This window comes from Anolis sagrei, chromosome 1 (assembly GCF_037176765.1).
Source record: "Anolis sagrei isolate rAnoSag1 chromosome 1, rAnoSag1.mat, whole genome shotgun sequence".
Classification (NCBI taxonomy): Eukaryota; Metazoa; Chordata; class Lepidosauria; order Squamata; family Dactyloidae; genus Anolis; species Anolis sagrei.
The window spans coordinates 248,644,170-248,671,917 of record NC_090021.1 but is presented as its reverse complement, the minus strand read 5'-3'; the positions used below and the strand labels follow the sequence as shown (position 1 = coordinate 248,671,917).

Sequence of the window (27,748 nt, the reverse complement as noted above, 5' to 3'; positions counted from 1 at the left end):
ACACATAAATGATATAAATGACTGTTCATTGTTGTTTAGAAATATGTGCATCACTTTTGCACGTATTCCTAAACAAACTACAGTACTTCCTCAGGCAGTATCCATACACCCACTCTAACCACACTAGGAATTTATTACACAGATAGTGGAAGGGTTAAGCATCATATCACTCCTTATCTATATGCAGGTATGCTTCACATAAGACAAATTACCTAAAGTAAACACCAGGTATATTTCAGTTCTGGCCCATATCCATTCTAGAGCTAAACGTTGAGCTGCAGAAGGTTAACAGATGCACTTTACAAAGTGGTATTTCCCAGGGTGATAAAGCCAGTGATTTAATTAAGGTAGTACTGATTTAGACATGCCCACAAAATATTTATCCTAGATGGTCTCCATCTCTTTGATAGATTTTCTGGTGTGTGCATGCAAAAATGATCTGGTTTTGTTTCGTATTTTCCCCCTTTTTCTTTCCAGGAAGAGGCAGCACAAAACTGACACCCATTAGCCCTGCATTTAAACAGATTTGATGAAAACAACTCAAATGGACAACTGTAGGAGATGCACAAGACTGAAACAAAAAGAAAAATGTACACTTTGCCTCAGGTGAATAGCTGCAATTATCTTTCACAGAATTATTCTGTGAACTTTAAAAAAACTTGCTCTTGTTTTAAAAGGGAATAGTTTGTAGCACAGAGAGACATACCACTCCCACTGAAGCAATCTGTAGCAGAAAATACACAGACACTTTGATAGGAAGTGGTCTTTCGGCTGCTGAGCTGAGCATAAGGATGAATTCTGGCCTAAAAAATGCATAGACTATTACAGAGTCCTCCTTCTTCCTCTCTGAAGCTGAAGCCATTGAGACTTTAAAGCTGGCCACAGGACTGGAAACACTTTTTCCATTTATTTCAACTGTCAAAAGACTTTTGACAGTGCATATGCAGTTTGGAGTCCAACACGTACGCCCACATTAAACGACTGCATGAAATTATATATACACAAGACACCACAACCTCCAACACTCTGCCTGCGCTGTGTTTAGAGCAAAGTGATGGGCAGGAGACTGAACTTATTTGGAGGGACATCTTTCCAGGGCACTTTCCCCAGAACAACCTCCAAAGATTCCCCAACTTGTACTACATCTGCATACAGTTAGTCAAAATGTGCTCCCAAAATACATTTGCATGTCCTTTCAGAGAGAAATACCTAGATATTAATGATAATGATAACAGTAATAGTAATAATGTGTGTAATAAAACTAATTAATATTAATGTATGCAACCCTACACACATTCCCGACACATTTGTGTAGTAAAGTGGAATTGCTGAAAGTGTGTGCATGCATTCACACACAGTTCAAAGCTACAACTTTTGCACATGGCATGTGTGTTGTCTGTAAGCAGGGAAAGCAAATGCCTGGATAGTAATTATAATGATAATTATAATAGTAATAGTAATATTTGTATAATAAAACTAATTAATATTAATATTACTGTATGCAACCCTACATATTCCTGACACATTCCTGTAGTAAAGAGGGATTGCTTAAAGTGTGTACGTGCATGTACGCACAATTTAAAACTACCACTTATGAACACACCATGTGTGTTGTCTGTAAAAAGGGAGAGCAAATGCCTAGATATTAAAGATGATAATGATAATAATGTGTGTAATAAAAATAAATGACTATTGTTATTAATGTTAATGTATGCAACCCTACACATTCCTGTAGTAAAGTGGGATTGCTGTAAGAAGGGAGAACAAATGCCTGGATATTAATGATAATTATAATAATGTGTCCGATAAAAATAAATAATATTCACTATTGATAATATTAATGTATGCAACCCTACACGTTCCTGTAGTAAAGTGGGATTGCTGAAAGTGGGTGCATGCACACACAGTTCAAAATTACAACTTCTGCACATGAAATGTTTCAGTTAAGAAGGGAGAGCAGAGTGAATGGCATCTTTAGACATCACATCCTGGCAGAGGCATCAGGCAGGCACCTTACACCACGGCAGCCTATTAAGGGCAAACCTGAGGGGTATTATTAGGCAAATGTGGAAAGCAATGGAGGAAAGATAAAGCCTGGCTGGAGAAGTAAAACAAATGTCACAACTCCACTTATTCCCTGGGACCACCTCGCCACCCGGGAGTCCCAGGGGATCCTCTCGCCACCCTCCCACCGGTTGCTTCCCAAGAGCGGCGGGTTATGATAATGATATTATTATTATGTTCCCACGGAGACCTCACATTATTATTATTGGGTTGTTGCAGGATTTTTCGGGCTATATGGCCATGTTCTAGAGGCATTCTCTCCTGACGTTTCGCCTGCATCTATGGCAAGCATCCTCACTAGCTCTGAGGATGCTTGCCATAGATGCAGGCGAAACGTCAGGAGAGAATGCCTCTAAAACATGACCTACAACAACCCAGTTATTCCGGACATGAAAGCCTTCGACAATACATTATTATTATTATTATTATTATTATTATTATTAGCAAACCTCTGAGGATGCCTGCCATAGATGTAGGCGAAACGTCAGGAGAGAATGCTACTGGCATATGGCCATACAGCCCAGAAAATTCACAGCAACACATTATTATTAGTTACCACAGGGTTTGAAAGTCTGCACCTACAGTGCCATATATTGCAGTTTGAACACATAATGCACTTTGAAACGCATTATATAGTCATTGTAGACCAGGCATGGACAAACTTCGACCATTCCTCCAAGTACACAACAACGCAGTGATTCCTTCCGGCCATGAAAGCTTTCGAAAATATATGATTATGCTACTTTGAAGGGGGGGAAAATGAGTTGGAAGTAGGAGGAACATTCTTCCTCCTCCTCCTCTTGCTGCTGCCTGGCCGGCGCGCGCCGCGGCTCTCGGGGCGCGCGAGCCTCTCTCGCCCTTCCTAACCCTAAACACACCGTCGTTGTCGTCGGCGCGCGCGCGCTCGCTCGCGGGGCTCCTTCGCCGGGCCTTGATTGGAGAGAAGGGCCTGGAGATGCAAATGACCTTCGCTCTGCCCCCTCCCCCGGGCAGCCTCTCTCTCTCTCTTTTCCCTCGCGCTCGCCCTCTTCCTCTCTCTCTCTCTCTGTCTGTCTTCCTCAAAGGAGCAGGAAGGGTGTCAAACTGCCCTCAGGCGGCGGCGTCCCTTTGCAAGGAGTTGCAGCTACTAAAAGTTGTTGCTGCTGCTTCTCCTTCTCCCTCCTGCTAGGTTCAGAAACCCACCATTCCTAACAGGCAAAGTTGGTCCTTAAGCGGCTGAGGGGGAAAAGGAAAGGGCCTGAGGCTGTGAGGAATGGTGGGAGTTGAAGTCCAAAACACCTGGAAGGACCAACTTTGCCCATGCCTGTCTTTCCTCTTAGTCTTTAGCTTTTAATCCCCATCTGAAGGGAGAAAGCGACAGAAAGGGAGAGTATTGTTTCCTCCCTCCCTCCTCCTCCTCTTCCTCTATTCTAAATCCGAAGTCGTCGAATTGGCTCCTTCTGAATGCCGTCTATTGAGAGAGAGAGAGAGAGAGAGAGAGAGAGAGAGAGAGGAGGCCAGGCCCAGCGAGGATCTCCCTGTATAGCAATGGCCGCCTTGTGCTGAATGGGCAGTCTAATTATAAATGTGGCATTTGGGCCTCCTTTCCCGAGCCAGTGCCACCTTACCTTATGAGGGAACTTCCAGCTCCAGCAACTGTTCAAAACAAAATGCCATTAGAGGATCAGCTTCGCCCAACACTGGGGCTCGGCGGGGGATTGTTTTACAAACAGCCTTTCTCACTTCACACAAGAATGTATTATAAGGAGGAGAGGGAGAAGGAGAAGGCAAAGGCAGGCAAGGCAGGCGCGGCCAGGTGTCCGTCTCCTTCAAGCTCGCAAACCTAATCCGAGTAACCTAATTATTTTCTGTCACATATTCTGGACCTCCCCTAAAAATACATTGGGAGGGAAAGGAGGGGGAGGGGGAGGGAGGGAGGGAGGGGTGGGGAAAGGGGAGCCGCTTTTATTTTTAAATAAGATTAATTTCTTCGGAGGGGAGATGGCGTTGTGCAAACACACACACACAGAGAGAAAGCCACAAACAAACCCTTTCCATCATCTAAGATGCTTTGTGAAAAGTTTCACACAACACAGAGGCGCTTTGCATCACTCAGGGGAAGAAAGAAACTAGTTTTGCCTTAGTGACGGGATTGGAAGCAATTATTATTATCGTCATTATTATAAACCTCTAAAGATGCCTGCCATAGATGCAGGCGAAACGTCAGGAGAGAATGCTACTGGTACATTGCCATAAAGCCCGGAAAACTCACAGCAGCATGTTATTATTATTATTATGATTATGATTAGCAAACTTCTGAGGATAGATGCAGGCGAAACATCAGGAGGGAATGCTACTGCAACATGGCTATACAGCCCAGAAATTTCACAGCAACGCATTATTATTATTATTAGCAAACCTCTGAGGATGCCTGCCACAGATGAAGGCGAAACATCAGGAGAGAATGCTACTGGAACATGGCCATAAAGCCCGGAAAACTCACAGCAACACATTATTATTATTATTATTATTATTATTATTAGCAAACCCCAGAGGATGCCTGCCATAGATGCAGGCGAAACATCAGGAGAGAATGCTACTGGAACGTTGCCATAAAGCCCGAGAAACTCACATCAACACATTATTGTTATTGTTTATTATTATTATTATTATTATTATTATTATTATTTGTTACCTCACGGCTTGAAAGTCTGCACCATATATTGCAGTTTGAACACATAATGCACTTTGAACCGCATGGCATGGTCAGTGTAGACGAGGCATGGGCAAACTTGGGCCATTCCTCCAGGTGTTTTGGACTTCAACTCCCACCATTCCTAACAGCCTCAGGCCCCTTCCTTTTCGCTTAAGCGGCTGAGGGTGAAAAGGAAAGGGCCTGAAGCTGTTAGGAATGGTGGGAGTTGAAGTCCAAGACACCTAGAAGACCGAAGTTTCCCCCTGCCTGGTGTGGACCCATACAATGCAGACTGAAGTTTCAGCTTGCATTATATTTGCTTACATACTGACCATACAATGCGATTCAAAGTGCATTATATGGCAGTACTGATCTAGCCACAGTTCAAATACATCAGCTAGATCCATAGTGCCATAGAATGTCCTTTCAGAATGCAGCCTTGACCTGGATTATATGGCTGTGTAGATCCATATAATCCAGTTAGAACCATCCAGTCCAACCCCCTGCCAGGGAGGGAAGGCACAATTAAAACATCCCCGTCAGATGGCCATCCAGCGTCTATTTAAAACTTCCTGACTGTGAGAGCTGTTCAGCAGTGGAACTCTCTGCCCCGGAGTGTGGTTTTAAACAGAGGCTGGATGGCCATCTGTCGGGGGTGCTTTGAATGTGGTTTTCCAGCTTCTTGGCAGGGGGTTGGACTGGATGGCCCACAGATTTAAGAAGTGGGCATTTACTCGAGATTGTCCTCCCGGGCTGCTTTCCCCGAAAGACACATCTCTCTCCTCGCGACAAGTTTCCTCCGCAGGCGAAAGCCCTCGCTGTTTGTAAACAAGCTGCCCGTGGTTTTCAGTCACGTCACCACGGAAATCCCAAGATCCTTTCACTTTTCTCCGTCCCTCCACTTCTGTCCCCCACCCTCCCACCCCTCCACCATCCGACTGACACTGAAATTAGGCTTCCACTTGCCCAGGCGGTATTTAAAGCAGGAAAACCCGCCACGCCAAGCCCTTATCTGTCCCACGGCAGGCCAAAGGGACGCGGCTTTATCGCGGGACAGTTTGCCTGTCTGCGTTTTGGGGGAAACACCCCGAAGAAGAGGAGGAGGAGGCGGCGGCTAATCTCCTGCCCTCAGGCCGCCTCCAGGGCCCGGCGAAGTCTCTTCGTGGAGCCCAGACACAACAACCCTCCTCGGCGAGGGCCTCGGCCTGACCCTCCAGGACCCACGGCTCGCCTCCGAGGCAACCCACGCGGGGAGGCGAGGAAGAGGGGAGGGGAAGAGTAGCGAGCAGCACTAAGCCCCTTCGGCATAGAGATCCACGCGTGTCTTCCCTCCCTCCCGCAAACACGCCGCTCTCCCGCATCTAAGACACCCACGCGCGCTTGGCCCCTTCTTTCCTGGTCAAGACTTCCAAAGGAATCTTTTCAGGACTAAACACAACACAAACAAAACACCACGAAAACAAAACACAGTCCGGGAGAGAAGTGCGTAAAACTTAGATCTTGAAAAGTGTCATCCCCTACTGACCCCAACCCACCATATATACACGCTCACACGCGAGACGGGAAGACCCCTCTTCAAAATCCCAAAACAAGGAGCCGAGAGCCGAATTCATTCCCTTCTGAAAGCCCCTCGAGGCGGCCACGAAAGCAGAGACGCGACCATAAGCAAAGGCACCCAAAGCACAAAACCCTTCCCGAGAACTTACTTGGCGTTCCTAACTCGGGGCGCTAGTCTTTCCTTCCCGCCGTTTTGTCCCAGCTTCGGTAGGGTTGCCTGACTTTAGGGACCGGCCCGTGGCTACGGGCTCGCGCTGTTGGCCGGCTTGCTTTATTTTTATTTTAATTTACGGCTCGTGCCTTCTCTGAAGGTCGCTTGGCATGACCTCCGGCGGCGAGAGCGGAGACCCACCGCTGCCCTTCGCATGGTGTGAGCGGAGCCCCGGGTGCTCTCGGGCTCCTCGCTCCTCTCGCCTCGCCTGCCTTGTCTTCCTCCCTTCCCTTCCCTTGCCTTGCCTTCCCTCCCCTCCCCACCCCACGCCGGCCCCCCTCCGCCTCCCTCCCCGCGGGACACGAATTAGGGTGTGCTATCAATTTGAAAGTTTTCGGTATAACTTTATCCCGAGCCTCCTCCGCCTTCGCCTTTGCGCGAGAGATAAGGCGGCCCCGCGGCGGGAAACCCTCGCCACACTGCCCCTCCGCGGCCAGAGCCGGCACTGCAGCCTCTCACACACACTCTCTCTCACACACACAGCCCTTTCCCTTTTATTTTGAAAGGCGGTAAACTTGGCGAGAAGTTTGACCCACCTCCGAAGTTGAGGGAGAAATTAGGAGGGGGGAAAGAAGAAGAAGGACCCTCAACTCTTTCTACTGGGGGGGGGGGGAGAGCACGCACCTCCCTCCCCACTTTAAATTGGCAGGAGTTTGCAGCCTCCCCAAGACGAGTTTGGAGGGATTTCTCTCTCTCTCTGACTCTCTTTTTTTCTCACGTACAGTAGTAGTAGTACCGCTCCAGCCTGCCATGTGTTCGCAGGCAGAGCTTAAAATACGCCGCCGAAGTGTCACTAGGCTTTAAAATTAGACGCCGCTGGGAAGATTTTGGAAAGGAGGAGTTGGGCCGGAGGAAGGGAAGAGAGAGACTGAGGAAGAGAGAAGAGGGGAAGAGAAGAGAGGTTGAGAAGAGAGAAGAGAGAGAAGTTGAGAAGGAGAGAAGGAAAAGAGAGATTGAGAAAGAGAGATTGAGAGAGAAGAGGGCAACGGAGAAGAGAGAGGTTGAGAAAGAAAGAAGAGGGGGAAGAGAAGAGAGAGACTGGCAAAGAAAGGAGAGATTGAGAAGGAGAGAAGACTGGAAAGGATAAAAGAGAGAGGTTGAGAAAGAGAGAAGAGGGGGAAGGAAGAGAAGAGAGTTGAGAAAATGAGAAGAGAGAGAAGTTGAAAAGGAGAGAAGAGGGGAAAGGAAGAGAGATGAGAGAGATTGGGAAAGAGAGAAGAGGGGAAAGGAAGAGAAGAGAGAGGTTGAGAAAGAGAGAAGGGGAAAGAAGAGAGAGAGACTGAGAAAGAAAGAAGAGAGAGATTGCGAAGGAGAGAAGAGGGGGAAGGAGAAGAGAGAAAGGTTCAGAAAGAGAGAAGAGGGAAAGGAAGAGAAGAGAGAGATTGAGAAAGAGAGGAGAGGGGAAAAGAAGAAAAGAGCGAGAGATTGAGAAAGAAAGAAGAGGGGGGAAGAAAGGGAGAGAAAGAAAGAAGAGAGAGATTGAGAAGGAGAGAAGAGGGGAAAGGAGAAGAGAGAGAGGTTGAGAAAGAGAGAAAGGGGAAGAGAAGACAGGTTGAGGAAGAGAGAGGTTGAGAAGGAAAGAAAAGGGGAAAGAAGAGAGAGATTAAGAAAAAGAGAAGAGGGGAAAGGAAGAGAAGAGAGTGAGACTGGGAAAGAGAGAAGAGAGAAAAGGAAGAGAAGAGAATGGGGAAGGAGAGAGGTTAAGAAAGGAAGAGGGGGAAGGAAGAGAAGAGATTGAGAAAGAGAAGAGAGGGAGAGAAAAGAGAGAGGTTGAGAAAGAAAAGAGAGGGAAGGAATAGAAGAGACAAGTTGAGAAAGAGAAGAGTTGAAAGGATGAGAAGAGAGACTGAGAAAGGGAGAAGAGGGAAAAGGAAGAGAAGAGGGAGGATGGGGAAACAGCAACAATGTTGTGATTTCAGAGGCGCGCGGGAATCTTTCTGCAGCCCCTGTATCCGCTCTCGTTTGGGGGGAGGGGGAGGAGGAGGAGGAGGGAGAACTCACCCTTGTTTCTCCGCGCCAGGACTTTCTCCGCCAGTCCGGCTGGTCCCGTCCCATCCCATCCCAGTCTCCGTGGCCTCCGCCGCCAAGGCCTCCCTCCCCTCCTCCCCTCCCCAAGATATGAGCCTGGGAGGCAGGAGTAGCAGCGGCGACCCCGGTCCATTCAGGGCGGCCCCGGCCTCCTCATCCTCTCCTCAGGTCAACTTCGCGAGTCCACCTCCGGAAGCGGCGGCGGCGGCTTTGGGTCAATGGCAACTCGCGAGCCCTTCAAGGCAGCGCGCGGAGAGGGCGCGATGTGTGCGAGCGGGTACCGTATTCTCTGGTATAAAGCGACACGCCGGAAACGCGGCGAGCCCCTCTTGTGGCTGGAGGCAGGCGGCCGGGGGACCCGCAGCAAGGAGGCCCCCTCGCCCGCCTCGCCAAGCCAAGCGAAGCGCCCCTAGGCTGCCTTGCCCAGGGACCGCCTTGGAGGTCCAAGAGGAAGGATGGGGAGAGGTGGGATTGTTTTGTTTTGGGAACCTTGGGGAGCCCTTCTTTCGAAACCAGTCAAGCAAAACACACGGGTATTGCAAAGATGCGGCAAAATAGGACAAGGAAGAGACTGACCGAGGGACAGAAAGAGGGCAGGTGGGCAATGCAGTCCTAAACCAAGGCAAGAAATAAAGGCGCTGCAGGACAGGCAGACGGGTACTTGAAGGCAAGAGGGCCCGGAGAAGTTTTGTGGCCATTGAGCTGCAAGGCCATCAATTTAGTGTGAGTGGTTGTTGACTCTTAAGATGCCCTATCCCACTTTCTTTCCTCTTTCCACCCTAACCTCTCCTCCCCCTGGATTGACCTGTCAATCTCAGCCATGGCGGGATCAGCATTCAAAGCATTTCCAGTCGGAGTAACTTCCAGAAGTGGCAGGGCCATTCATGCGGGCAAGGACAGAGTTTGGTCCTTCACACACACACACACTACACACATTTACACACCCGGCGGGGAAGGCACGACGAGGCAACAACCCAAGCGCACAGCTGGCAGGAAAAGAGAGAGAGAGAGAGAGAGAGAAAGTGAGCGCGAAAGAGAAAGTGAAATCGCAGCGCCGTCCCTTCTTTCCTCCCCCGCCCACTCCTGAGCGCGTGCGCGCGCCTTTCCGCCTCCCCCCCCCTCTAGCGCTCGCCACCCGGGCAGCCCGAGTAGCCCACCAGCTTTTTTTCCCTACGTCCTCAGTAGCTTCTCCCTGGAAAGAAAGCAAAGCCTGTGGGAGTTAAACCTGAGTGGGGTGAAGGGACACATTCATTCCACTGAAAGGAATGCCCCACGAAAGTCCCATCAGACTCCTGGCCAAGTAAATGTGCTCTACTGAAACACATTGAGAGAGACAGATAGATAGATGCAGGTTATATCTACACACTTCAGGTAGAGAGATCCTGCATACATACATATCCATTACCTATAACTTATCTCTCTCTATCTCGCATCCGTGCGCGCAGGACGGTGCAGCCCTCACTAGGAATGTTTGCTTCCAAACTTCAGAGGAACTGCCTTTAGGATTGCAGCCTCCACCCCGGGTTTGCGCGTGTTTCCTCGGAAATAACTCGAGTCCTGTTTCACCAAGTGGGTGTCCTCGAACTCCCCTCTAAACTAGGGAGTTGGAGGCAACTTCGTACTGTCTGAAACGTCCATTGTCAGCTGGATGCCGACGCTCGTCTGTCTTCTCGCTGAGATGACGGGCAGGAAGAGAGGCGAGTCTCCTGTTTGAAGAAGGCTTTCATGGCCGGAATCACTGGGTTGCTGTGCCATGTTCCAGAAGCATTCTCTCCTGACGTTTCGCCTGCATCTGTGGCAGGCATCCTCAGAGGTTGGGAGGTCTCCTGTTTGCTTACAAAGAAGGGGGAACCGGAGGGTCCCGACTATGCAGTCTGAAAGAGGGGGGGGAGGTGTCGAGCAAGACCCCCGTTGGCTTCTCGGACCATTCACGGGCCCCACTTGGGAGTCAGGTCCCGCGGGGCTCCGGGACGACTTTCTGGGGTCAATCCATTGGGCCTCGCCTCAACCCACGAGGCGAGGCCCAATGGAAACCTGACCAGGGGAAGTGGGGATGGAGAGGCAGTCAGGCTTCCCAGGAAAAGGAGAAGCTAACTTTTCGATGTACGTTTGAGTTTTGGGGGCGAGATATGAGCTAAAAACAATGTGGAAGTGAGAGGGCAGGGGTGTGAGGAGTGCGGCCTAGGGCCACGAGGCCTTTCATGGAGGCGCCGGTATCCTTGAAAGGAAAGGAAACCCACCGGATCCCTCGCCTCCTGATGACCCAACTGCCCAAGCCGCCAGAAAAAGGCGGGCAGGACTGGAAGGTCTCTCCCTCGCAGCCCGGGGAGACACTGAGCGGGAGAAAAGGCCAGCGCGGCCTCCTTGCGAGGGGCCTTGGAGCCGCTCCTTGGCCCCATCCATCCACACTGACTATTTCATACGGTTCAAAAGTAGCTCCAGACTGCAGCGGGCGGACAACAAACTTCCGCAGAAGCTCCGGAAAGAAAGCCCTGCTCTGTGGTTTGTGTCTTCACTATCCGGACCACAAACTGGTCACAGGATTTGTAATCATCAACACTTTGTTGTAGGTTTTTGGGGCTATATGGCCATGTTCTAGAAGCATTCTCTCCTGAAGTTTCGCCTGCATCAGTGGCAAGCATCCTCAGGTTGGGAGGACCTCACAACCTCTGAGAATGCTTGCCACAGATGCAGGCGAAACGTCAGGAGATAATGCTTCTAGAACATGGTCATATAGTCCGAAAAACCTACAGCAACCCAGTGATTCCAGCCACGAAAGCCTTCGACAATACAGCAACACTTTCTTCAATACCGGTTTGAAACTGCATTAGATGGTCGGTGTAGATGAGTCGGTGTAGAAATCACGCACAGATTTACGCGTGAGATCCCCCTGCAGACATTCCTCAGAGGCTGGATCTACACAGCCCTATAATCCAGTTCAAAGGAGATAATCTGGATTTTATATGGTAGAGTAGATGGGGCCTTAGTGGGCCACTGTCGCGTGCCTTTCGACTTACGACTAACCTATCACGCAGCTTGCCTTGGGTTCCCCCCGAGGCTGAGAGAGTGTGACTTGCGGGAACTCCGCACCCTTGTCTCCAGAGTCTCTGAGCCTCCGCGGACGGGCTCCACGCGTGACCCGGCAGGAAGGAGCCACCGCTGCTCGGCTTTCGCGGGATGGAGCCGCGGCTGTCTGGACTGGCGAGCCCAAAGGCGGGTTAAGACAAGAGGGAGGACTGGGGTCGGCGGGGGACAGTTGAAGGCCAAACCTCAACGCTGGCCACAGTTTCAAAGCGGACCCCGCTGCAGGGATGGGATGCTCCCGAGGTTCCCACGCGTTGGAGCCATCCCCTCTCCACAAAACTTCCTCAGAAACGTTCAATGAAAACCGAGGCGAAGGGAAGAGAGATTTGGAGACGGAATTATCCCTTCTCTCAGGGATCTAAAGTCATCCCCACGCTCCCGTGCGTGGGGGAGCGTGGGGGTGACTTTAGATCCCTGAGAGAAGGAGTTTCAATGGCCGAAAGAGAGGGGGGAATTTGTGTTTGTGGGGAGGTGGCAGGAAAGAATTAAAAAGTTTTTCCATCGTGATTCAAGAAGCAAAAAAGAACTTGGAAAGAGGAGGGTAGGACAAGGTGACCACACTAACGTGGAAAACCTAGCGCTTCTCTCTCTCTCTCTCTCTCTCTCTCTCTCTTTCCCATACGGAATCGCGTGGGGAGCTTCTAGACCCACGAAAGACCCGCCAAGAGAACTAACCCAGCGCTTTCCCAAACGAGCCTGACAGGAGCGCTGGGCTCCCCAAGAGGAAACCCCCCCTCTCACCGGGAGGGGGACATTTGGGGGTTCATGTTTCTACCTTAATCGAAAAGGGAAACCTTTCCTCGGCGTCGCAGCGCCATCCTGACACTCTTAAGAAATCCTGGTCCATTTCGGTGCCACCTTCGGAAGACAAAAAGGAAGTCGCTTTAAACATCAGGAGGCGTTAAAAGTAACCATCCTGTTCTGGTTTAAATTTTAATTCCGACGTGGTTCTCTAGGTAAGAAAGGCCACAGCTCGGAAAACAAGTGCAGAAGAGACCTTCCCTTTGATCTACTTGGGCTGGAGAAGACTTAGAAATGTCACCAGCTGCGTGCCTGGAACAAATCCTAATTATGACTACAATTTTTAAATTCATTTTAGGCTGTTTTCTGGGCAGTTTTGGGCTGGAGCTACACTGCCAAATGATGCAGTTTGAACTACACGATATGGGTCTACTATGGGTTCAAACTGTGTTATTTTGGCAGTGGAGACCCAGCCAAAGTTTGCCACCCGACACGGGCTTCACTTCTTCTCATCTCGTCTAACTTCCTAGACAACAGCATCGCGCTCCGATTAAATTTCAGCGAAATCGCTGAAGAGGATTGTGTTAAGGAGTATATTTCTGAAATTTCCAAGACATCTTCCACCCAAAAATAACAATGAATGTGGATTTATGCGAAGGAGGGGCCACCTTCCCTCTCCCACGGAAGTCAAGCGAGAGAACTAAGTGAAGACCTGGCCTAGGCTGCATCTGCACTGCCCTATATATCCCAGGATCTGATCCCGGATTATCTGTTTATCCCAGATTATCTGGCAGTGGAGACTCATATAATCCAGTTCAAAGCAGATAATCTTCGGATCAAAGCAGTGTAGAGCCAGCCCTAGTTAATGAAGAGACCTGTGTGGTTCGTGAACTTGCCTAGCCTGAGGCCGAGTGATTTTCTCGCCTCTCTTCCGCTTAAAAACTATCCCCACGCAGGAAGTGATCTATAGGAAAAGTTCCCAACACAAAAGCAAACTCGAGTGAAACTGGGCGCCCACCTGAGGCCCCGCCATCCATCCAGCCCCGTCTTTCTGGATGGACCGGAGGAGCCTCAGGTGAGAGCGGCAGGTTGACACGCGTTAACACGTGTGTCCCGGGCGTGAAGGAAGGGCCCGAACGAGGAGCATCTTTGCAGCCTCGGAAGATGGAGGAGGAGGCAGGAGGGAGCCTCAAAAGTGGGGCGAAGATGAGGGAAAGGGGATGAGGAGGAAACAGGGAGGGAGGAGTGAGAGCATCCCTGTTGCCTGGGACAACGAAGATGCTCCCACCCCGCCGGAAAGAAGTCCCGTCGGAATCCCGTCGGAATGCGACTTTCTCTTGTGTTTGCGCCTTGGATTTCAAGCAGAGCGAGAGGCGCTGAAGCGATTGCCCACTTCCTGAGGGGGAAAACTCTTTGGCTCCAGGAAGCAACCTTTGGAATGGGCCCAATGGGATCGAGTTCCGAAAATCAAAATGCTTCGGATCGAGTTCCTCTGGGAACTTGAAACGGCCCGCTAACTCTCGTGGGAAGCTGTGATTGGATCGCGAGTGGACTTCCACAGCTGAACCGGGGATCGGGAGCCTGGTCTCCCTGATATATAGGCACACTGTCTCCGTTATTTCACCCCAATTAATGCCACAGAGAGAGGGACCCAAAGGATGCTTCTCACTCTGGGCGGCCGCGGCGTGACTTTGAATCCCCCGGGCGTGAACGCGTGGAGTGGAGGCGAAGTGCGGGCTTCCAACGGGATGGCTGGGTCCTTGCGTGGGAAAGAGAGTCTCCCGTGTGGGCATTCGGTTCTGGGACACACAAACCCCTTCCCCACTTCTCATTTGGGACACCTCCCCCCCCCCCCCCCCCCACGGAAGGCGGGGAGCGGCGCGTGGCGAGCGAGCGCGGGACTCCCTTCCTGCAGGGAAGCCCGTCGGAGCGACACACTCCCCCCCCGCGCTGCATTACACACACACGCCAACCGCTCCCCCGCCGCTCGGGAGATCAAAGCCGCGCGTGGCTGCTTCCCCTGGCGCTTCCACTAAGTCAACTCTACTACTACTACATCTCCCTCTCCTTTCGACGCGGTCTTGCGTGTCGAATAACTCGGGACTTTGGGGACAGAAAGACAAACAAGAAGGGAAGAAACACTCGTGGGGCTCTCTCCCTGAACCCCACGACCCTGGGATTCCCACGTTCGGAATGGACGGGAGGAATGAGGGTGCAGAGCACTCTTTCCTGGGACAACCCTCCTCTCCTTCCACTGGAATGTTTGAACTAAGACGAAAGTGTCAGTGAAACATCCTCTGGATTCCCCTCCTGTTCCCCACGCGCGTCGCCAGGTATTCGCACGTGAAGATCTTCCTCTTACAGGTTAAGGGGGGGGGGGCTTGAGGGATAATAACAATGATTGCGCCGACTAACAAGGAGAGCGACGGGGGGGGGGGGCACTTGGGGGACAATAGCAAGGAGAGCGACAGGAGAGCCCCTTTGAGGATGGCTTGCAAGAGCGAGAAGAAAGTTGGACGCCAAACTCACAGAAATAAAGTTTCTGTCAGGCAAAAGCGGCCACATGGCTCCCCAACACCACCACCTTCCCCTACTGTATTCCCAAAAGTACGTTAAGGAATTTTTTTTACACGAGTGTTGGGGAGGGAGAACCTAATACTGTCCCACCCACTCTCTCGTCCCATTCTCCCGAGGCTTCTTCTTCCTTCCCAGGAAAGAGCCCTTGGAGAGTGCCCCCCCCCCCGACACTCGTGGACGTGCCCTTCCCACCCAGACACTCACCGAGCAAACACCTGCCCCCCCCCCCCCAAAAAGGGGAGAGAGAGGCGCCTGCTGTCCCACAAAGAAAAGTTACACAAGAAGGTCTCCCTTCCCGCCCTCCAAGTTGAGATTCAAAAGGCAAAACACACCCCAAAATTACAAGAGGAGAGGAGATTGAGATGGAGAAAGAGAGAGAGACTGAGAGGGATGGAGAGAGTGAGAGAGACCAAAATAGTGGGGATAGAAGGCTGAGAAAGAGAAGGAGGGAAAGTTTGAAAGAGATGGAGGGAGGAAGAAAAAGTGAAGGTGGGAGAGAGACTGCAAGAAAGAGAATGGAAATGTGGGCTTTATCTTTCCATCTATCCATCCATCTTTCCATCTTTCCATCTGCCTGCCTGCCTGCCTGCTGAGGCTGCTCCTCTTGCTGCTGAGCGAAGGTACTTACAGTGCGAGAGGGCAGTCTGCCTGCAGAAGGCTCCCATTCACCGAGGCTGCAAAGAGGGAGAGAGAGAGAGAGAAAGGGAGGGAGGAAGAGAAGGAGAGAGAGGGAGGAAAGGAAAGGAAGGGAAAGGGGGAGGGCCAATCTGGATGCACCTTCACCGCTGCTCATCACATCTGCCACAGCCTCTCTCCTCTCTCTGTCTTTCATTTCCACATTCCCTTTGTTCCTGTTTTTTTTAATAAGGGGGGATCTATACGTCACACCAGAGTCCCCTGATAACAGTCCTCTGCACTTATTTTTCCCCCTTTTCAAATTGAATAATGTCGTGAAACAGTAAGGAAATAGAGAAATTGGAGAGAAATCATTTAGGAATATAATAATAATAATAATAATAATAATAATAATAATAATAATAATAATGATGATGATGATGTTCCCAGGCTAATTTTGCACACTTTTCAAAAAGAGCATTAGGAAAAACCCATACTTAAAACAATGTCCTGTCAAGTTAGCCTTTGTTGTCCCCTCCCGGAGTTAAAGGAATGGATGGGTCCGCACTCGCGTGGCGTGGGGTGAAAAGCACGCGTGGGACGAAGGCGTTCTTCCAACCCAGAAGCAAAAAAGTTTTTAAAAGATCAACAAAAATGACACGCTTGGGAGGGGGGAGGGGGAAGTAAGGGAGATTTTGCTTGTCAGGAAGTGTGTTGCGTGGGTCGCCCTCAACCAGGACTGCCTCGCGGACACGCGCGCTTTTTGCTGCTGCCTTCTCCGCTTTGCCTCGCTCGGCAAGGAAACCCCTCGCGCGGAAGGAAGAAAAAAAAAACACAGACACAAGCTCTATGGGCCGAGGAGGAGGAGGCGCTAAGGGAGCCAGAGACCAGCAGCCGGGGAAGCGGCAGTAGTTGGTGGAAGGGGGAAAAAAGGAGAAAGAGGAGGAGGAGGAGGCCTCTGCCATCTAACGGGATCCTGGATGCCCTGGAGGGGGAGGGGGAGGGAGAGAGAGAGAGAGAGAGACGGCCTGGCTCTATGGGCCTGACCTTTATTATTGCTACTACTATTATTATTGTTAGTTGTTATTGTTAGTTGTGCCTTTCTTTCTTAGACTAGAAAAGGACTTAGGAAGGGGTCTAAGCAAGCAAGCCGCTCCAGGATGATGATGTTGATGTGCATTCAGACCTTAGGCAATGGTCTACCAGGCAAGCTGCTCCATTATTATTATTATTATTATTATTATTATTATTATTATTTTGATTAGTAGCAGTTGTTGTGAGATCTAGCTGGCAAACTGATCAAATATCTAGTGGAGCCCTCGGTGGCACAATGGGTTAAACCTTTGTGCTGGCTGACCAAATGGTCTGGAGTTCTAATGTGAGAGCGGGGTGAGCTCCCATCTGTCAGCTCCAGCTTCTCATGCGGGTAAAATATCCGGGAGTCCCCTGGGCAACGTTCAATTCTCTTACACTAGAAGCGACTTGACACACACACACACAAAATAATTATTAGTGTCTTAAGATCCTAGGCAACAAACGAACTTGGGAATGGGTCTAGCATTCAGGCCTATTGTTGTTGTTGTGAGTGCCTCCAGATCCTAGGCCACTAGCAGACTTGGCAATAAGTCTAGTAGGCAGGCTGTTGTTGTTGTTGTGAGTGCCTCCAGATCCTAGGCCACTAGCAGACTTGGCAATAAGTCTAGTAGACAAGCTGCTATTATCGTTGCTGTTGTTGTGAGTGCCTCCAGATCCTAGGCCACTAGCAGACCTGGGAATAAGTCTATTATTCCTCTGCTGTCCCAGCTCCACTGGCTGCCGATCTGCTACCGGGCCCAATTTAAGGTGCTGGTGTTATCCTACAAAGCCCTAAACGGTTCCGGCCCAAAATACCTTGCAGACCGCATCTCGGCCTACGAGCCCACGAGGGCCTTGAGATCATCCGGGGAGGCCCTCCTCTCGGTCCCGCCTGCCTCACAGGCACGTCTGGCGGGGACGAGGGAGCGGGCCTTCTCGGTGGTGGCCCCCCGGCTGTGGAACACTCTCCCTGCTGAAGTTAGACAGGCGCCTTCCTTGATGGCCTTCCGTAGGGGCCTAAAAACATGGCTCTTCGAGCAGGCCTTCAACTGAGTGTAGTTAAATTGACACTGGAATGAACTAGGACTACGAATCTCGGCTATGACCCCAGGACTTGACGAAGCAGATTTTTAGTATAAGTATATGTTATGTTGTATCTGTCTGGTTTGTATCGTCCTTGACTCACTGTACACTGTCTTCTTTGTTGTTGTTCACCGCCCCGAGTCGCCTCCGGGCTGAGAGGGGCGGTCAATAAATGCAATAAATAAATAAATAAATATTAGGCAGGCTGCTTATTATTCTTATTTCTTCATTCCCTACGCAACAAGCGGATTTGGAAATGGATCTAATTAGTAGGTAAGTCTCTCCATCATCATTATTATCCCTATTTACCTTAAAACAATAGTAATATGCTTTTAAGAAACGGACTTGAGGATGGGCCTAAAAGCTAATCTGCTCCATGAGTATGATTATGTTGTTATTGTTGTTGCTTTTAGACCAGGCACGGGCAAACTTGGGCCCTCTCCAGGTGTTTTGGATTTCAACTCTCACTATTCCTAACAGCCTCAGCCCCTTTCCTTCCCCCCCTCAGCCGCATAAGGGGGGGAAGCTGCATAAGCGGCTGAAGGGGGAAAGGAAGGGGCCTGACGTTGTTCGGAATGGTGGGAGTTGGAGTCCAAAGCACCTGGAGAGCCGAAGTTTGCCCATGCCTGCTTTAGACCCTTGGAAACGGGCCTGGGAGGCATGCGGTCTCAGGGCGGGGTCTGCTTTGGGCGCCCCAAGTGAGGAGCCAAAGAGAAAGGCCAGGGAAGGGAAAGGAAGGGGCCCAAGAGGAAGGGAGGGAAGGCAGCACGGGGAGGGGCCACCCAGGGTCTCTCGGAGGAACAAATCTTGGGAGACGTGGCTGGGCCGGCCAGCCAAGTGCAACCTAGCCGCTCTCCGCCTGCTGCGAGGGAAGGCGACACGGCGGAGACTGAGGCGCGCGCCGCTTGCCTTGCTCGGGCTTCGGTCCGCGTGCCTCAGCCGCCCCCTCGAGGCCAAGACCGGCACTGCAGGCCGGGAGCCTTAGGGAAGAGCGGGACCCTCCGTGGCTTCAACGCCGCCAAGGAAAGGACAAGTGGGAGGGAGCCAATGACACGGATAATTCAAGAGGAAGAGAAAGAAGACTAATAACGGCACTTCGTGTTGTAAAGGGAGGCCCCGGTTAAACCCTTGTGCTGGCAGGACTGCTGACAGAAAGCTTGGCGGTTCGAATCTGGGGAGCGGGATGAGCTCCCTTCTGTCAGCTCCAGCTTCCCATGCGGGGATATGAGAGAAGCCTCCCACAGGATGGTAAAACATCCAGGCGTCCCCTAGGTAACGTCCTTGCAGATGGTCAATTCTCTCACACCAGAAGTGACCTGCAGTTTCGCAAGTTGCTTCTAACACACACAAAAATGTTGTAAAGAGTGCTTGTGTCTGCCCAAACGATAACTCCCATGATCCCATAGCCTTGAGCCAGAACAGTTTAAAGTGGTGTCAAACTGCCTTAATTCTGTAGTGTGAATGCACCCAGAGAAGCAGGAGAGGCAAAGGCAGGTAGGTCCTCATCCCTTGAAGGTGCCTGGTCTTTTGAATCCCAGTCCAGTAGGTGCAGGAGTAAGGTCCCTTCCACACAGTGCAATAACATCCCACATTATCTGCTTTGAACTGGAATATATGGCAGTGTGGACTCCTATAACCCAGTTCAAAGCAAATATTATGGGATTGTCTGCATAGATATTCTAGGGCTGTGCAGAAGGGCCCTTAGCCTCACATTGGTGTTCAGGAGTGCTAAGGGCCTCATCACACTAGAGGCCTTTAACAGCCTCACTAATTCTTCAGGAGGCAGAAACCAGATATTAAGTGGATTTTTTTCTCTAGTGTGATGAAGTAGTAAATCTCCGTCCAAGATAATCCCTACATTGTAGAATGAGTGCAGTGTGATATCACTTCAATTGCCATGGCTTCATGCTATGGAATCGTGGGAGTTGTAGTTTCATAAGGGATTGACAATTCTCTGCCAAAAAAAAGTGCTGGTTCCTCACCAAACTGCAAATCAGAGGTCCCCATAGCATGGCAGTTCAAATGGTGTCGTGATGCACCCTTACGTAAAGGAAACTCAGTAGCTTCTGTGGAGAATTCTGCAGGCCACTGAATATTCTAAACATTCAGTCCACATTCTGGAGTAAATCCAGCTTTGAGTGGAGCTTATTTTTAAGCAACTCGAAGAAACCTAGATAGAGAAGCTAGATAGGTCTGCTCAAGAAGTAGGACAAAGGTCCTTCATATCTGGGAGAGTGTATAGCAGTCATGGCATGGGCAAACTTGGGTGTTTTGGACTCCACAATTCCTAACAGCCTCAGGCTCCTTCCTTTTCCCCCCTCAGCTGCTTAAGAATGTTAGAATGTTGAGCCAATCAGAAACCATATGCAAATTAGTAGGTCAAGATATCTCAAGCATGGGTGAACTTGGGCCCTCCCTCTAGGTGTTTTGGACTTCAGCTCCCATCATTCCTAACAGCCTCGGGCCCCTTCCTTCTCCCCCTCAGCCGCTTAAGCTGAAGAGTTGAAATCCAAAACACATGGAAGACCCACATTTGCCCAAGCCTGGTCTACCCCATCCGAATGACTGGACTGAGTCCTTCTCTTTAGAGCAACAGAATGCATAAATGTATAAGAAATAATGTCTTAGGGTTATGTCTACAGATAGACTGTGGGGAAAAGTGTCTCTTCAGGTTTTGTGGGCAGTCTCTTTATCTGTCCCCTGACAAAAAGCAGTGAGGAAATATGCAGGCAAACATTCCAGAACACGACAACTTCCTCTGGAAAAGTCTTTTGTTTTACAACACAGATAACTTGTTGTGTGAAGATTGGAAACTAATCAGCTTCTCCATCCCATCTATTTTGCTTTTATCATTTTTGTTCTATGAGAAAGAGAGAAAATACAAATGGATCCATTATTCAAAATGTAAATAAACACTGAAGGAAAAAATAACAATACAGAAAGTGAAAGGTGGGCCAGGGAATAAGTAAGGAAAGGAACATTTCAGCACTTGAAAACAACCAACCTTTCCATAGATATATAAAGCTCACTTGCCTAGTTTCCAACAGGTCTCACAACCTCTGAGGATGCTTGCCATAGATGTGGGTGAAACGTCAGGAGAGAATGCTTCTGGAACATAGCCATACAGCCCGGAAAACTTACAGCAACCCAGTGATTCCGGCCATGAAAGTCTTCAACAACATATAGAATCAACCCTCTTCCATTCTTAATAGTCACAATAATTTTTACTTAGATATTTCTGTATATTTCTCTGAAAGAAAATATTTTTTGAATGCTCTTCTAAAACCATTTGAGCCATCTGTATTAATTTTATATCATTTTTCACTCCCTTAACCCAATGCTTCACAAAAAAGACACAGCCTACTAACCCCGTGGAACTGATTCTGTTTCAAAGATAGCAGGATTTCCTCCTTTTCTTTTACACAATTATAAACAAATCAAAATTTTAGGAAGGTCTGAATGGCAATGCTGACAGAAGAATTATTGGAGTTGTAGTCCTAAATGGTAACTTGTCTAAACTCTCTTCCAATATATCACTCTGTCAGAGGGATCTTTCCTTATAAATACTGATTACCACTCTTGTGCAAATTAATCACACTTTCTCCCAAAGTATCTATGAACACTCAACCACTCTTGGATACAATGCAACAAAGATTGCTATCTGTAACTTTGGAAAACCAATGGTCCACTTTCCATGGGTTTTATGTAGGTCTGGACTGCGGTTGTTTGCATTGTTGTTTTGCAAGAACAACTATTTTAGTAGGGTTTGGAGGGTGGAAGTCTTCCTGCAAATGTTTGATGGGGATTGTTATAACTGACAGTTTTTTGCATCCTTTCTCTGTGCCGATTCCAATTTATCTTAAATACATATGGAAGTTAAAAACTCTTAAACCTGAAAAGAAATACCGCAGTGTTCAATTTAGAAATATTGTTTAATGGGCCAGGCTTTGAAGGTCGATGTCATGCTCATCTATTCCTGGGAGAATTTAGGCTGTATTAATCAGGCAGTGCAGTCTAACTCTATTTAAATCAATAAAGGGGAAGCAAAGCTACACTTTCAATTTTAAGCCTGCTTTAACATGGCTTTAGTGCCACAATGCATCACCTTAAATGGGCCAGCAGTGATTTTCTTAGAAGTAATGCTTCCAAAAGTTTGGAAATGTTCAACGTCAGAGCTTGAAAAAAAAAAGTTCCTTCCAGTTAGGGAATTCTGAGAGTTTTAGTTAAAAAGTAGCTTTTTTCAAGCTCTCATTTTCTTGTATTGTTGAAGGCTTTCATGGCCGGAATCACTGGGTTGTTACAAATTTTCTGGGCTGTATGGCCATGCTCCGGAAGCATTCTCTCCTGACGTTTCACCTGCATCCACAGGTATATAAATCCAATTTTCCCAGTTTTCAACAGACCTCACAACCTCTGAGGATGCCTGCCATAGATGCAGGGGAAATGTCAGAAGAGAATGCTTCTGGAACATGGTCATACAGCCCAGAAAACTAACAACAATCTCATTTTATTCTTTCCTCATTTTTATTAGTCATAGGCTGTAATTGTGGCAATTCTTTGCAAATACATATTTTGATAAAATTCTCAAGAATTTGAGTGCTTTAAAAAAAAGAAATTTGCAGAAAGAGGAGGGCAAACTACAGGGATAGGAGATTTATAGAGTCAGGCAGTTGGGATCATAATGCATAATCTTCAAGGTAAAAAATGAAATAGTTTATCAAATTAGCATCCTTTTACAGACAAAGTAGGTATTAAAATGATTGAGGCTCATTCCCTTTTACCTGGGGATCCATCCCACTGAAATCAGTGTGATTTACTTCCAATGTTTAGATGGTCCTCCAAAACACTGGGCTAACATCTACCTTAATTTGTAAAATAAATGCATTTGAGCCCAAAGCAAAAAATTCATTTTCTTTAATTTAAACATAGTTTATTATATCATAGAATGAGGAGAAGTTTTTTTTACAGAACTGTGAAGCTTGTAAAATAAAATCAGATACATATTTTAAAATGTCCTTTATTCCTTGTTTTTCTGTGTGGGTTCAATAACAGTGCATGGATGCAAAGAAAACAGATTTCTTAAAGGAGAAAGAAACATTAAAATTGCCTAAAAGAGCTCATCCGAACATTCCAAAGAAAGAACCAACTTTATTACAACAGCATGCATAGACTATAATATTCAGATATAATTTTTCCAGTGCAGAATTACACAATGATTTGAAATAAGGCATTCTAGAAGTGTGTTGCTGTGACTTTTCTAGGTTGTGTGGCCATGTTCAGGAAGCATTCTCTCCTGAACTTGGCCATACAGCCTGGAAAACTCACAGCAACTCAGTGATTTCAGCCATGAAATCCTCCGACAATACATCCTAGAGATCTTCCGGTTTTATACAAATACCAATCTCAACATATACACACATGTATGTGTGTCAAAAGCTATTCATAGCAGAATAAGCATAAGATCTCTTAACAATAAATAACTTCACATTCTAAATGCATACACTGTGTTAAGAATAATTAGGTGCATGATATTATAGAAATGAATGTGCAAATACAAATATGATTTTACCTGTGGACTCTCTTCACTGACAGTGAAGTGTCTTGGAAACAGCCTATAGAGTCAGTTTACTTTAATTTAATTTAATTTACTTCTCTCGATCCCGCCTGCCTCACAGGCACGCCTGGCGGGGACGAGGGATAGGGCCTTCTCGGTGGTGGCCCCCCGGCTGTGGAACACCCTCCCTGTAGACATCAGACAGGCGCCCTCCCTTATGACATTCCGCAAGAGACTAAAGACGTGGTTGTTTGAGAAGGCGTTTGACTAAGTGCTACAACAATTGGCAATGATGATTGGAACGGAATATGGATAACGAGATTGGATTGTGATTCTATGATGAGACGTCGCGAATGATTTAGTGTAATTGTATTATTGATAGTGATGTTGTTATTGTTGTTTGCGATATTGCCTTTATTGTAAATTGTTTTTATATGTTGTACACCGCCGTGAGTCGCCCTAGGGCTGAGAACGGCGGTCTACAAGTGCAGTAAATAAATAAATAAATAAATAAATAATAGACAAGCAAAGCCAAACAATACTGTAATACTTGCTAATAGTTTTTTAGTATATTATTTTGTGCTGTACTCTATTTCTCTCGTGTACTGTCTGTATTTTCTATAATGGAGGACATTTTTTGTTAGTATAGAATTGCATCAATGCAATAAAGGCAATGGAAGAGATGGTTTGAGTTTTGTGTGTGTGTGTGTGTGTGTTGGGGATATTGTGTTTTGAAAACGTTTCCAGTGGTATGATCCACCTTAGCATTCAGTTGCTTTCAGATAAATGCCTTTAGAATGAGCTTTTTGTGATCTGTGCCCGCCCTAAACCTACACACTTATGGAACGGCTGGACTTCTTGTTTCTCATGCTGTGCTTTCTATGTCTTAGAGATCACTGGCATCCTCATTTGGTGGTTGTTAAAACTGCTTTTTAATTACATTGGAACGGGAGCAGCAGTGAGGTTTATGTAGACAGTAGTTCAATAAAATAAGCCGATAAGTGACAAATGAAGAGCAAGAAGGAAATGAGATAAAATAAGCATAGCAGTATGTCTCAAATGTGCACCAGGGTATAAAATAACAATATGATATTTCACTGTGTTAAAATTATACGTTGACTTACAGTTGGGTGGATTTCTATTTGAAGCAACTTAAAATCCAAACAGACAGAGAAAATGTTTAATTGAGTGGTTCCAAATAAAGGAACTAGCTAAAGCTACATGAGCCAGGACATTCATACGTGTACGTGAATGTGTATGTGTGGCAAGGGAGGATGCACACATGTACAGGCAGATGATGGTGATGATGATGATAACTCATATCCACATGTATCAAGTCATCAACCATATATAGCATTTTTGCTGCGAACAGATGACCAAGACAGAGAGAGAAAGAGAAAAAGTTAATATGGTCAGTACAGGGTAAGGATAACACAGTTTTAAAATAACAGAATACTTTTGTGAATAGACTGTTTTTCTGCTGACTTCTATAATGCAGCTACTGTGTGATTTGGACAGAATTTAAAGTGGATTGTTGCCAGGTATACACTGGCATTGATTATGAGAGGGGAAAGGGGGAAAACCAACAGAAGCAGGAAAATGTTGACTGAAACAAAATAGTAAGATGTCCACGAAGGTTGTCATTCAAATTATGGGTTGCTGTGAGTTTTCCATGTTCCAAAAGCATTCTCTCCTGATGTTTCACCCGCATCCACGGCAGCATCCTCAGAGGTTGTGAGGCCTGTTGGAAACTAAGTAAGTGAGGTTTATGTCTGTGGAATAATGTCCTGGTGGGAGAAAGAATTTTTGTATGTTGGAGGCAAGTGTGAATGTTGCAATTGACCACCTTGATTGGCATTTAATGGCATTGCATCTTCAAATTTTGTCTTTTTCTATATAAATATCCTGAATATTTGTTGTAATTTTTCAGTCTTGCATTTGCTTCTCAGTCTTAGTTATAACTTCCTATAAATAAAATGTACCCGTGGTTAACAAAATTATATAGAACATTTAAATTATATGTAACTTTTTTGCAAAGTTGTTCCTCTGCATAGTGGCAGAATAGGGGCACCTATATAACAATTTATGTCGTTAAAGGCCATGAGGTTGACTTTGACTTATGGAAACCTTATGCATAACGGTATGGCTTGCCTGGAAATCCTAGGATGAGACAATCCATTCCATAGTACCAAAATAATAACAACAAATCCTCTCCGTTAAAGTCAATCTATGTTAACGTTCTCAGGAAATACATGACATTCTGTAGTAGTGCCATGCCTTTTTCAAAGACCTGCAAAAAAGAGATTATTGTATTTTAATATAAATCTTAAATACCAACAATAAAAAGTCCACAAATAAGTGAGAATTAACATTTCAAATGTGGGGGAAACACACACAATACATAGAATAGTAAATTAAACAATTAACAATACCGTCTCTAGACATGCGAACTGCAGACAATCAAGGGCTTTCCTTTGCCCAGGATTATGGAGCACTACAAAAGACGCATTTAAATGTCTAATTTTTCCTGACAATTAACAATGAAAAGCAGATGTTTACAAAGCTGTTTTATATGCTGGTTTATAAGATGCTAAAATATGGTTTGGGATGTCGAGAAGAAACTGCTGGATAACTGCTTGTCTGGTATATTTTTAAAAGCATTTTCATTGGCTCAGTTATTGTTAATAATGAAAGAAACACTTTGTGCTACACAGCGGAGACTAAACTGCCATAATAAAGTCCTCCAAAACATACACGCACACACGCAAACATGCACAGAAAAAAAGCCCACTCTTACGATGTAATTTACAAAGATAATAATAACACAGAATGATTTCACTTCTCTGAATGCTCCACATTTGCATACCAGGGCTGCGTACAATGCACTCATAATGCACATTCATGAAGACAAGGACTTCTTAGCAAGGCAGACCGCAGCCCAAGATCTGCACATTAGCAGCAATCTAAGTACCATATTTCTCTCTCTAACACAGGGCAGGGATGGGAAGGGGGGCAGACTATTTTTTTACTTGGCTCGCAGGTGTCGGCTGCATATTAAAAATGAAACTTATATTCAGTTCTACACCTTTGCAGCATCTAAAGAAAAAAGTGCCTTGCATAATGCCATGCAGAACAATTATACCAGTTGTTCTTTTACTCAGTATACAGGGAAAGGAGAAGTGGAAACTCAATGCACACATTAGTTATTGTTTTCAAAGAATTATTTTCTCCTCCACATACAGATACTTTTGTTCACATGAAGTGCCTTAAACTCATTATGTATTGAATCTCATTGAAGGTACCTTTAGCTTATCTGATTTCTGTTGAATTCAATTTACGAACCTAAACCATTTGAACTGAAAGTGTGATGTGGGAATTCAACCCTGCATACTAGAATTGTGTGTGTGTGTGTGTGTGTGTGTGTATGTGTGTCAGGAGCGACTTAAGAAACTGCAGGTTGCTTCTGGTGTGGGAGAATTGGCTGTCTGCAAGGATATTGCCCAAGGAACACCAGGATGTTTAATGTTTTTTACCATCCTTGTGGGAGGCTTCTCTTATGTGCCCACATGAGAAGCTGGAGCTGACAGAGGGAGCTCAACTCACTCTCCCCGGATTCGAACCACTGACCTGTCGGTCAGCAATCCTGCTGGCACAAGGGTTTAACCCATTGCACCACCTGGGACTTGTGTACTAGAATAATAATGTATGACATTTCTCATTAATTTCTGTATATACTTGTAATTTTTACACTGTACTTTCCCAAACAAATTTGAGAAAGAGCGGTGTATTTTTTGTGTGTGATAGACTAGAACTCTGGGAGAACAAAGTTCAAATCTATGCTCAGCCTGGTTGCCCTTGGGCAAGTCACCCACTCTCAGCCTCAGAGCAGTGCAATGGCAAACCCTATGATATAGTCACGATCAGCTGATTTGAATGTGCAGAATATCAGACAGGATGTCATAACTGTACAGGGGGAGCAGGATATCATAACTGTACAGAGATTTTTTTTACCTTACCTGTCTAGCCATTTTCCTAGACATCTAGGAAGCTCCAGTCTTCTATCACTGTTCTTCTGGTCCAGCATTATATATCCCAATATTAGGCTTTTTTGTCGTTTGAAGGCCATATTGGTTCTGGCTGTGTAGGTGGTCCTACATCCTTGTCATCTCAATTTAATTAAGCACAGAGACTTCCCACCCATAGTCACATATGCACAGGCTCGGGATGCCACGGGAAGGCAACAATCAACCCTCCTAATGGGTCTCCTTGACACTATCTCTCTAGATTGCACAACTTTAAAAAAGTTACTTTTGGTGATGACAACTAAATGCTCCAAGCCCTCTGGTTACATGGAAATTTGTTTGGCAGGTTGAGAAGGAGAACCTGACTCTGATGCAAGAGAGGTGTCATGCAACCAATCACACTCTATCATTCTAGCACCATGATTTCACTTTAAAAACATTGTTTCAATCCTATGACATGCTGG

At 47.0% G+C, this 27,748-nt stretch overlaps 1 protein-coding gene and 1 long non-coding RNA gene across 7 annotated transcripts in view; one reads left to right on the top strand and one right to left on the bottom strand.

Moving 5' to 3' along the window:
* The window catches only part of SOX6 (SRY-box transcription factor 6), a 521,576-nt gene extending 505,823 nt beyond the window's left edge, over positions 1-15,753 (bottom strand). For 3 of the 6 annotated variants that reach the window (XM_067462638.1, XM_060767616.2, XM_060767689.2), the window contains exon 1: positions 6,445-6,738. The gene's annotated coding sequence lies outside the window, so the exon portion shown is untranslated. Of the gene's footprint in view, positions 1-3,671; positions 3,881-6,444; positions 6,739-8,507; positions 8,755-15,564 lie in introns of those variants that run through there. The other 3 variants (XM_060767625.2, XM_060767634.2, XM_060767643.2) reach the window with 3 other exon arrangements.
* LOC132770586 (uncharacterized) overlaps positions 14,482-27,748 on the top strand; it is a 28,135-nt gene continuing 14,868 nt past the window's right edge. The window contains exon 1 of the long non-coding RNA XR_010908927.1: positions 14,482-14,692. This is a non-coding gene — a long non-coding RNA (uncharacterized lncRNA). The remainder of the gene's footprint in view (positions 14,693-27,748) is intronic.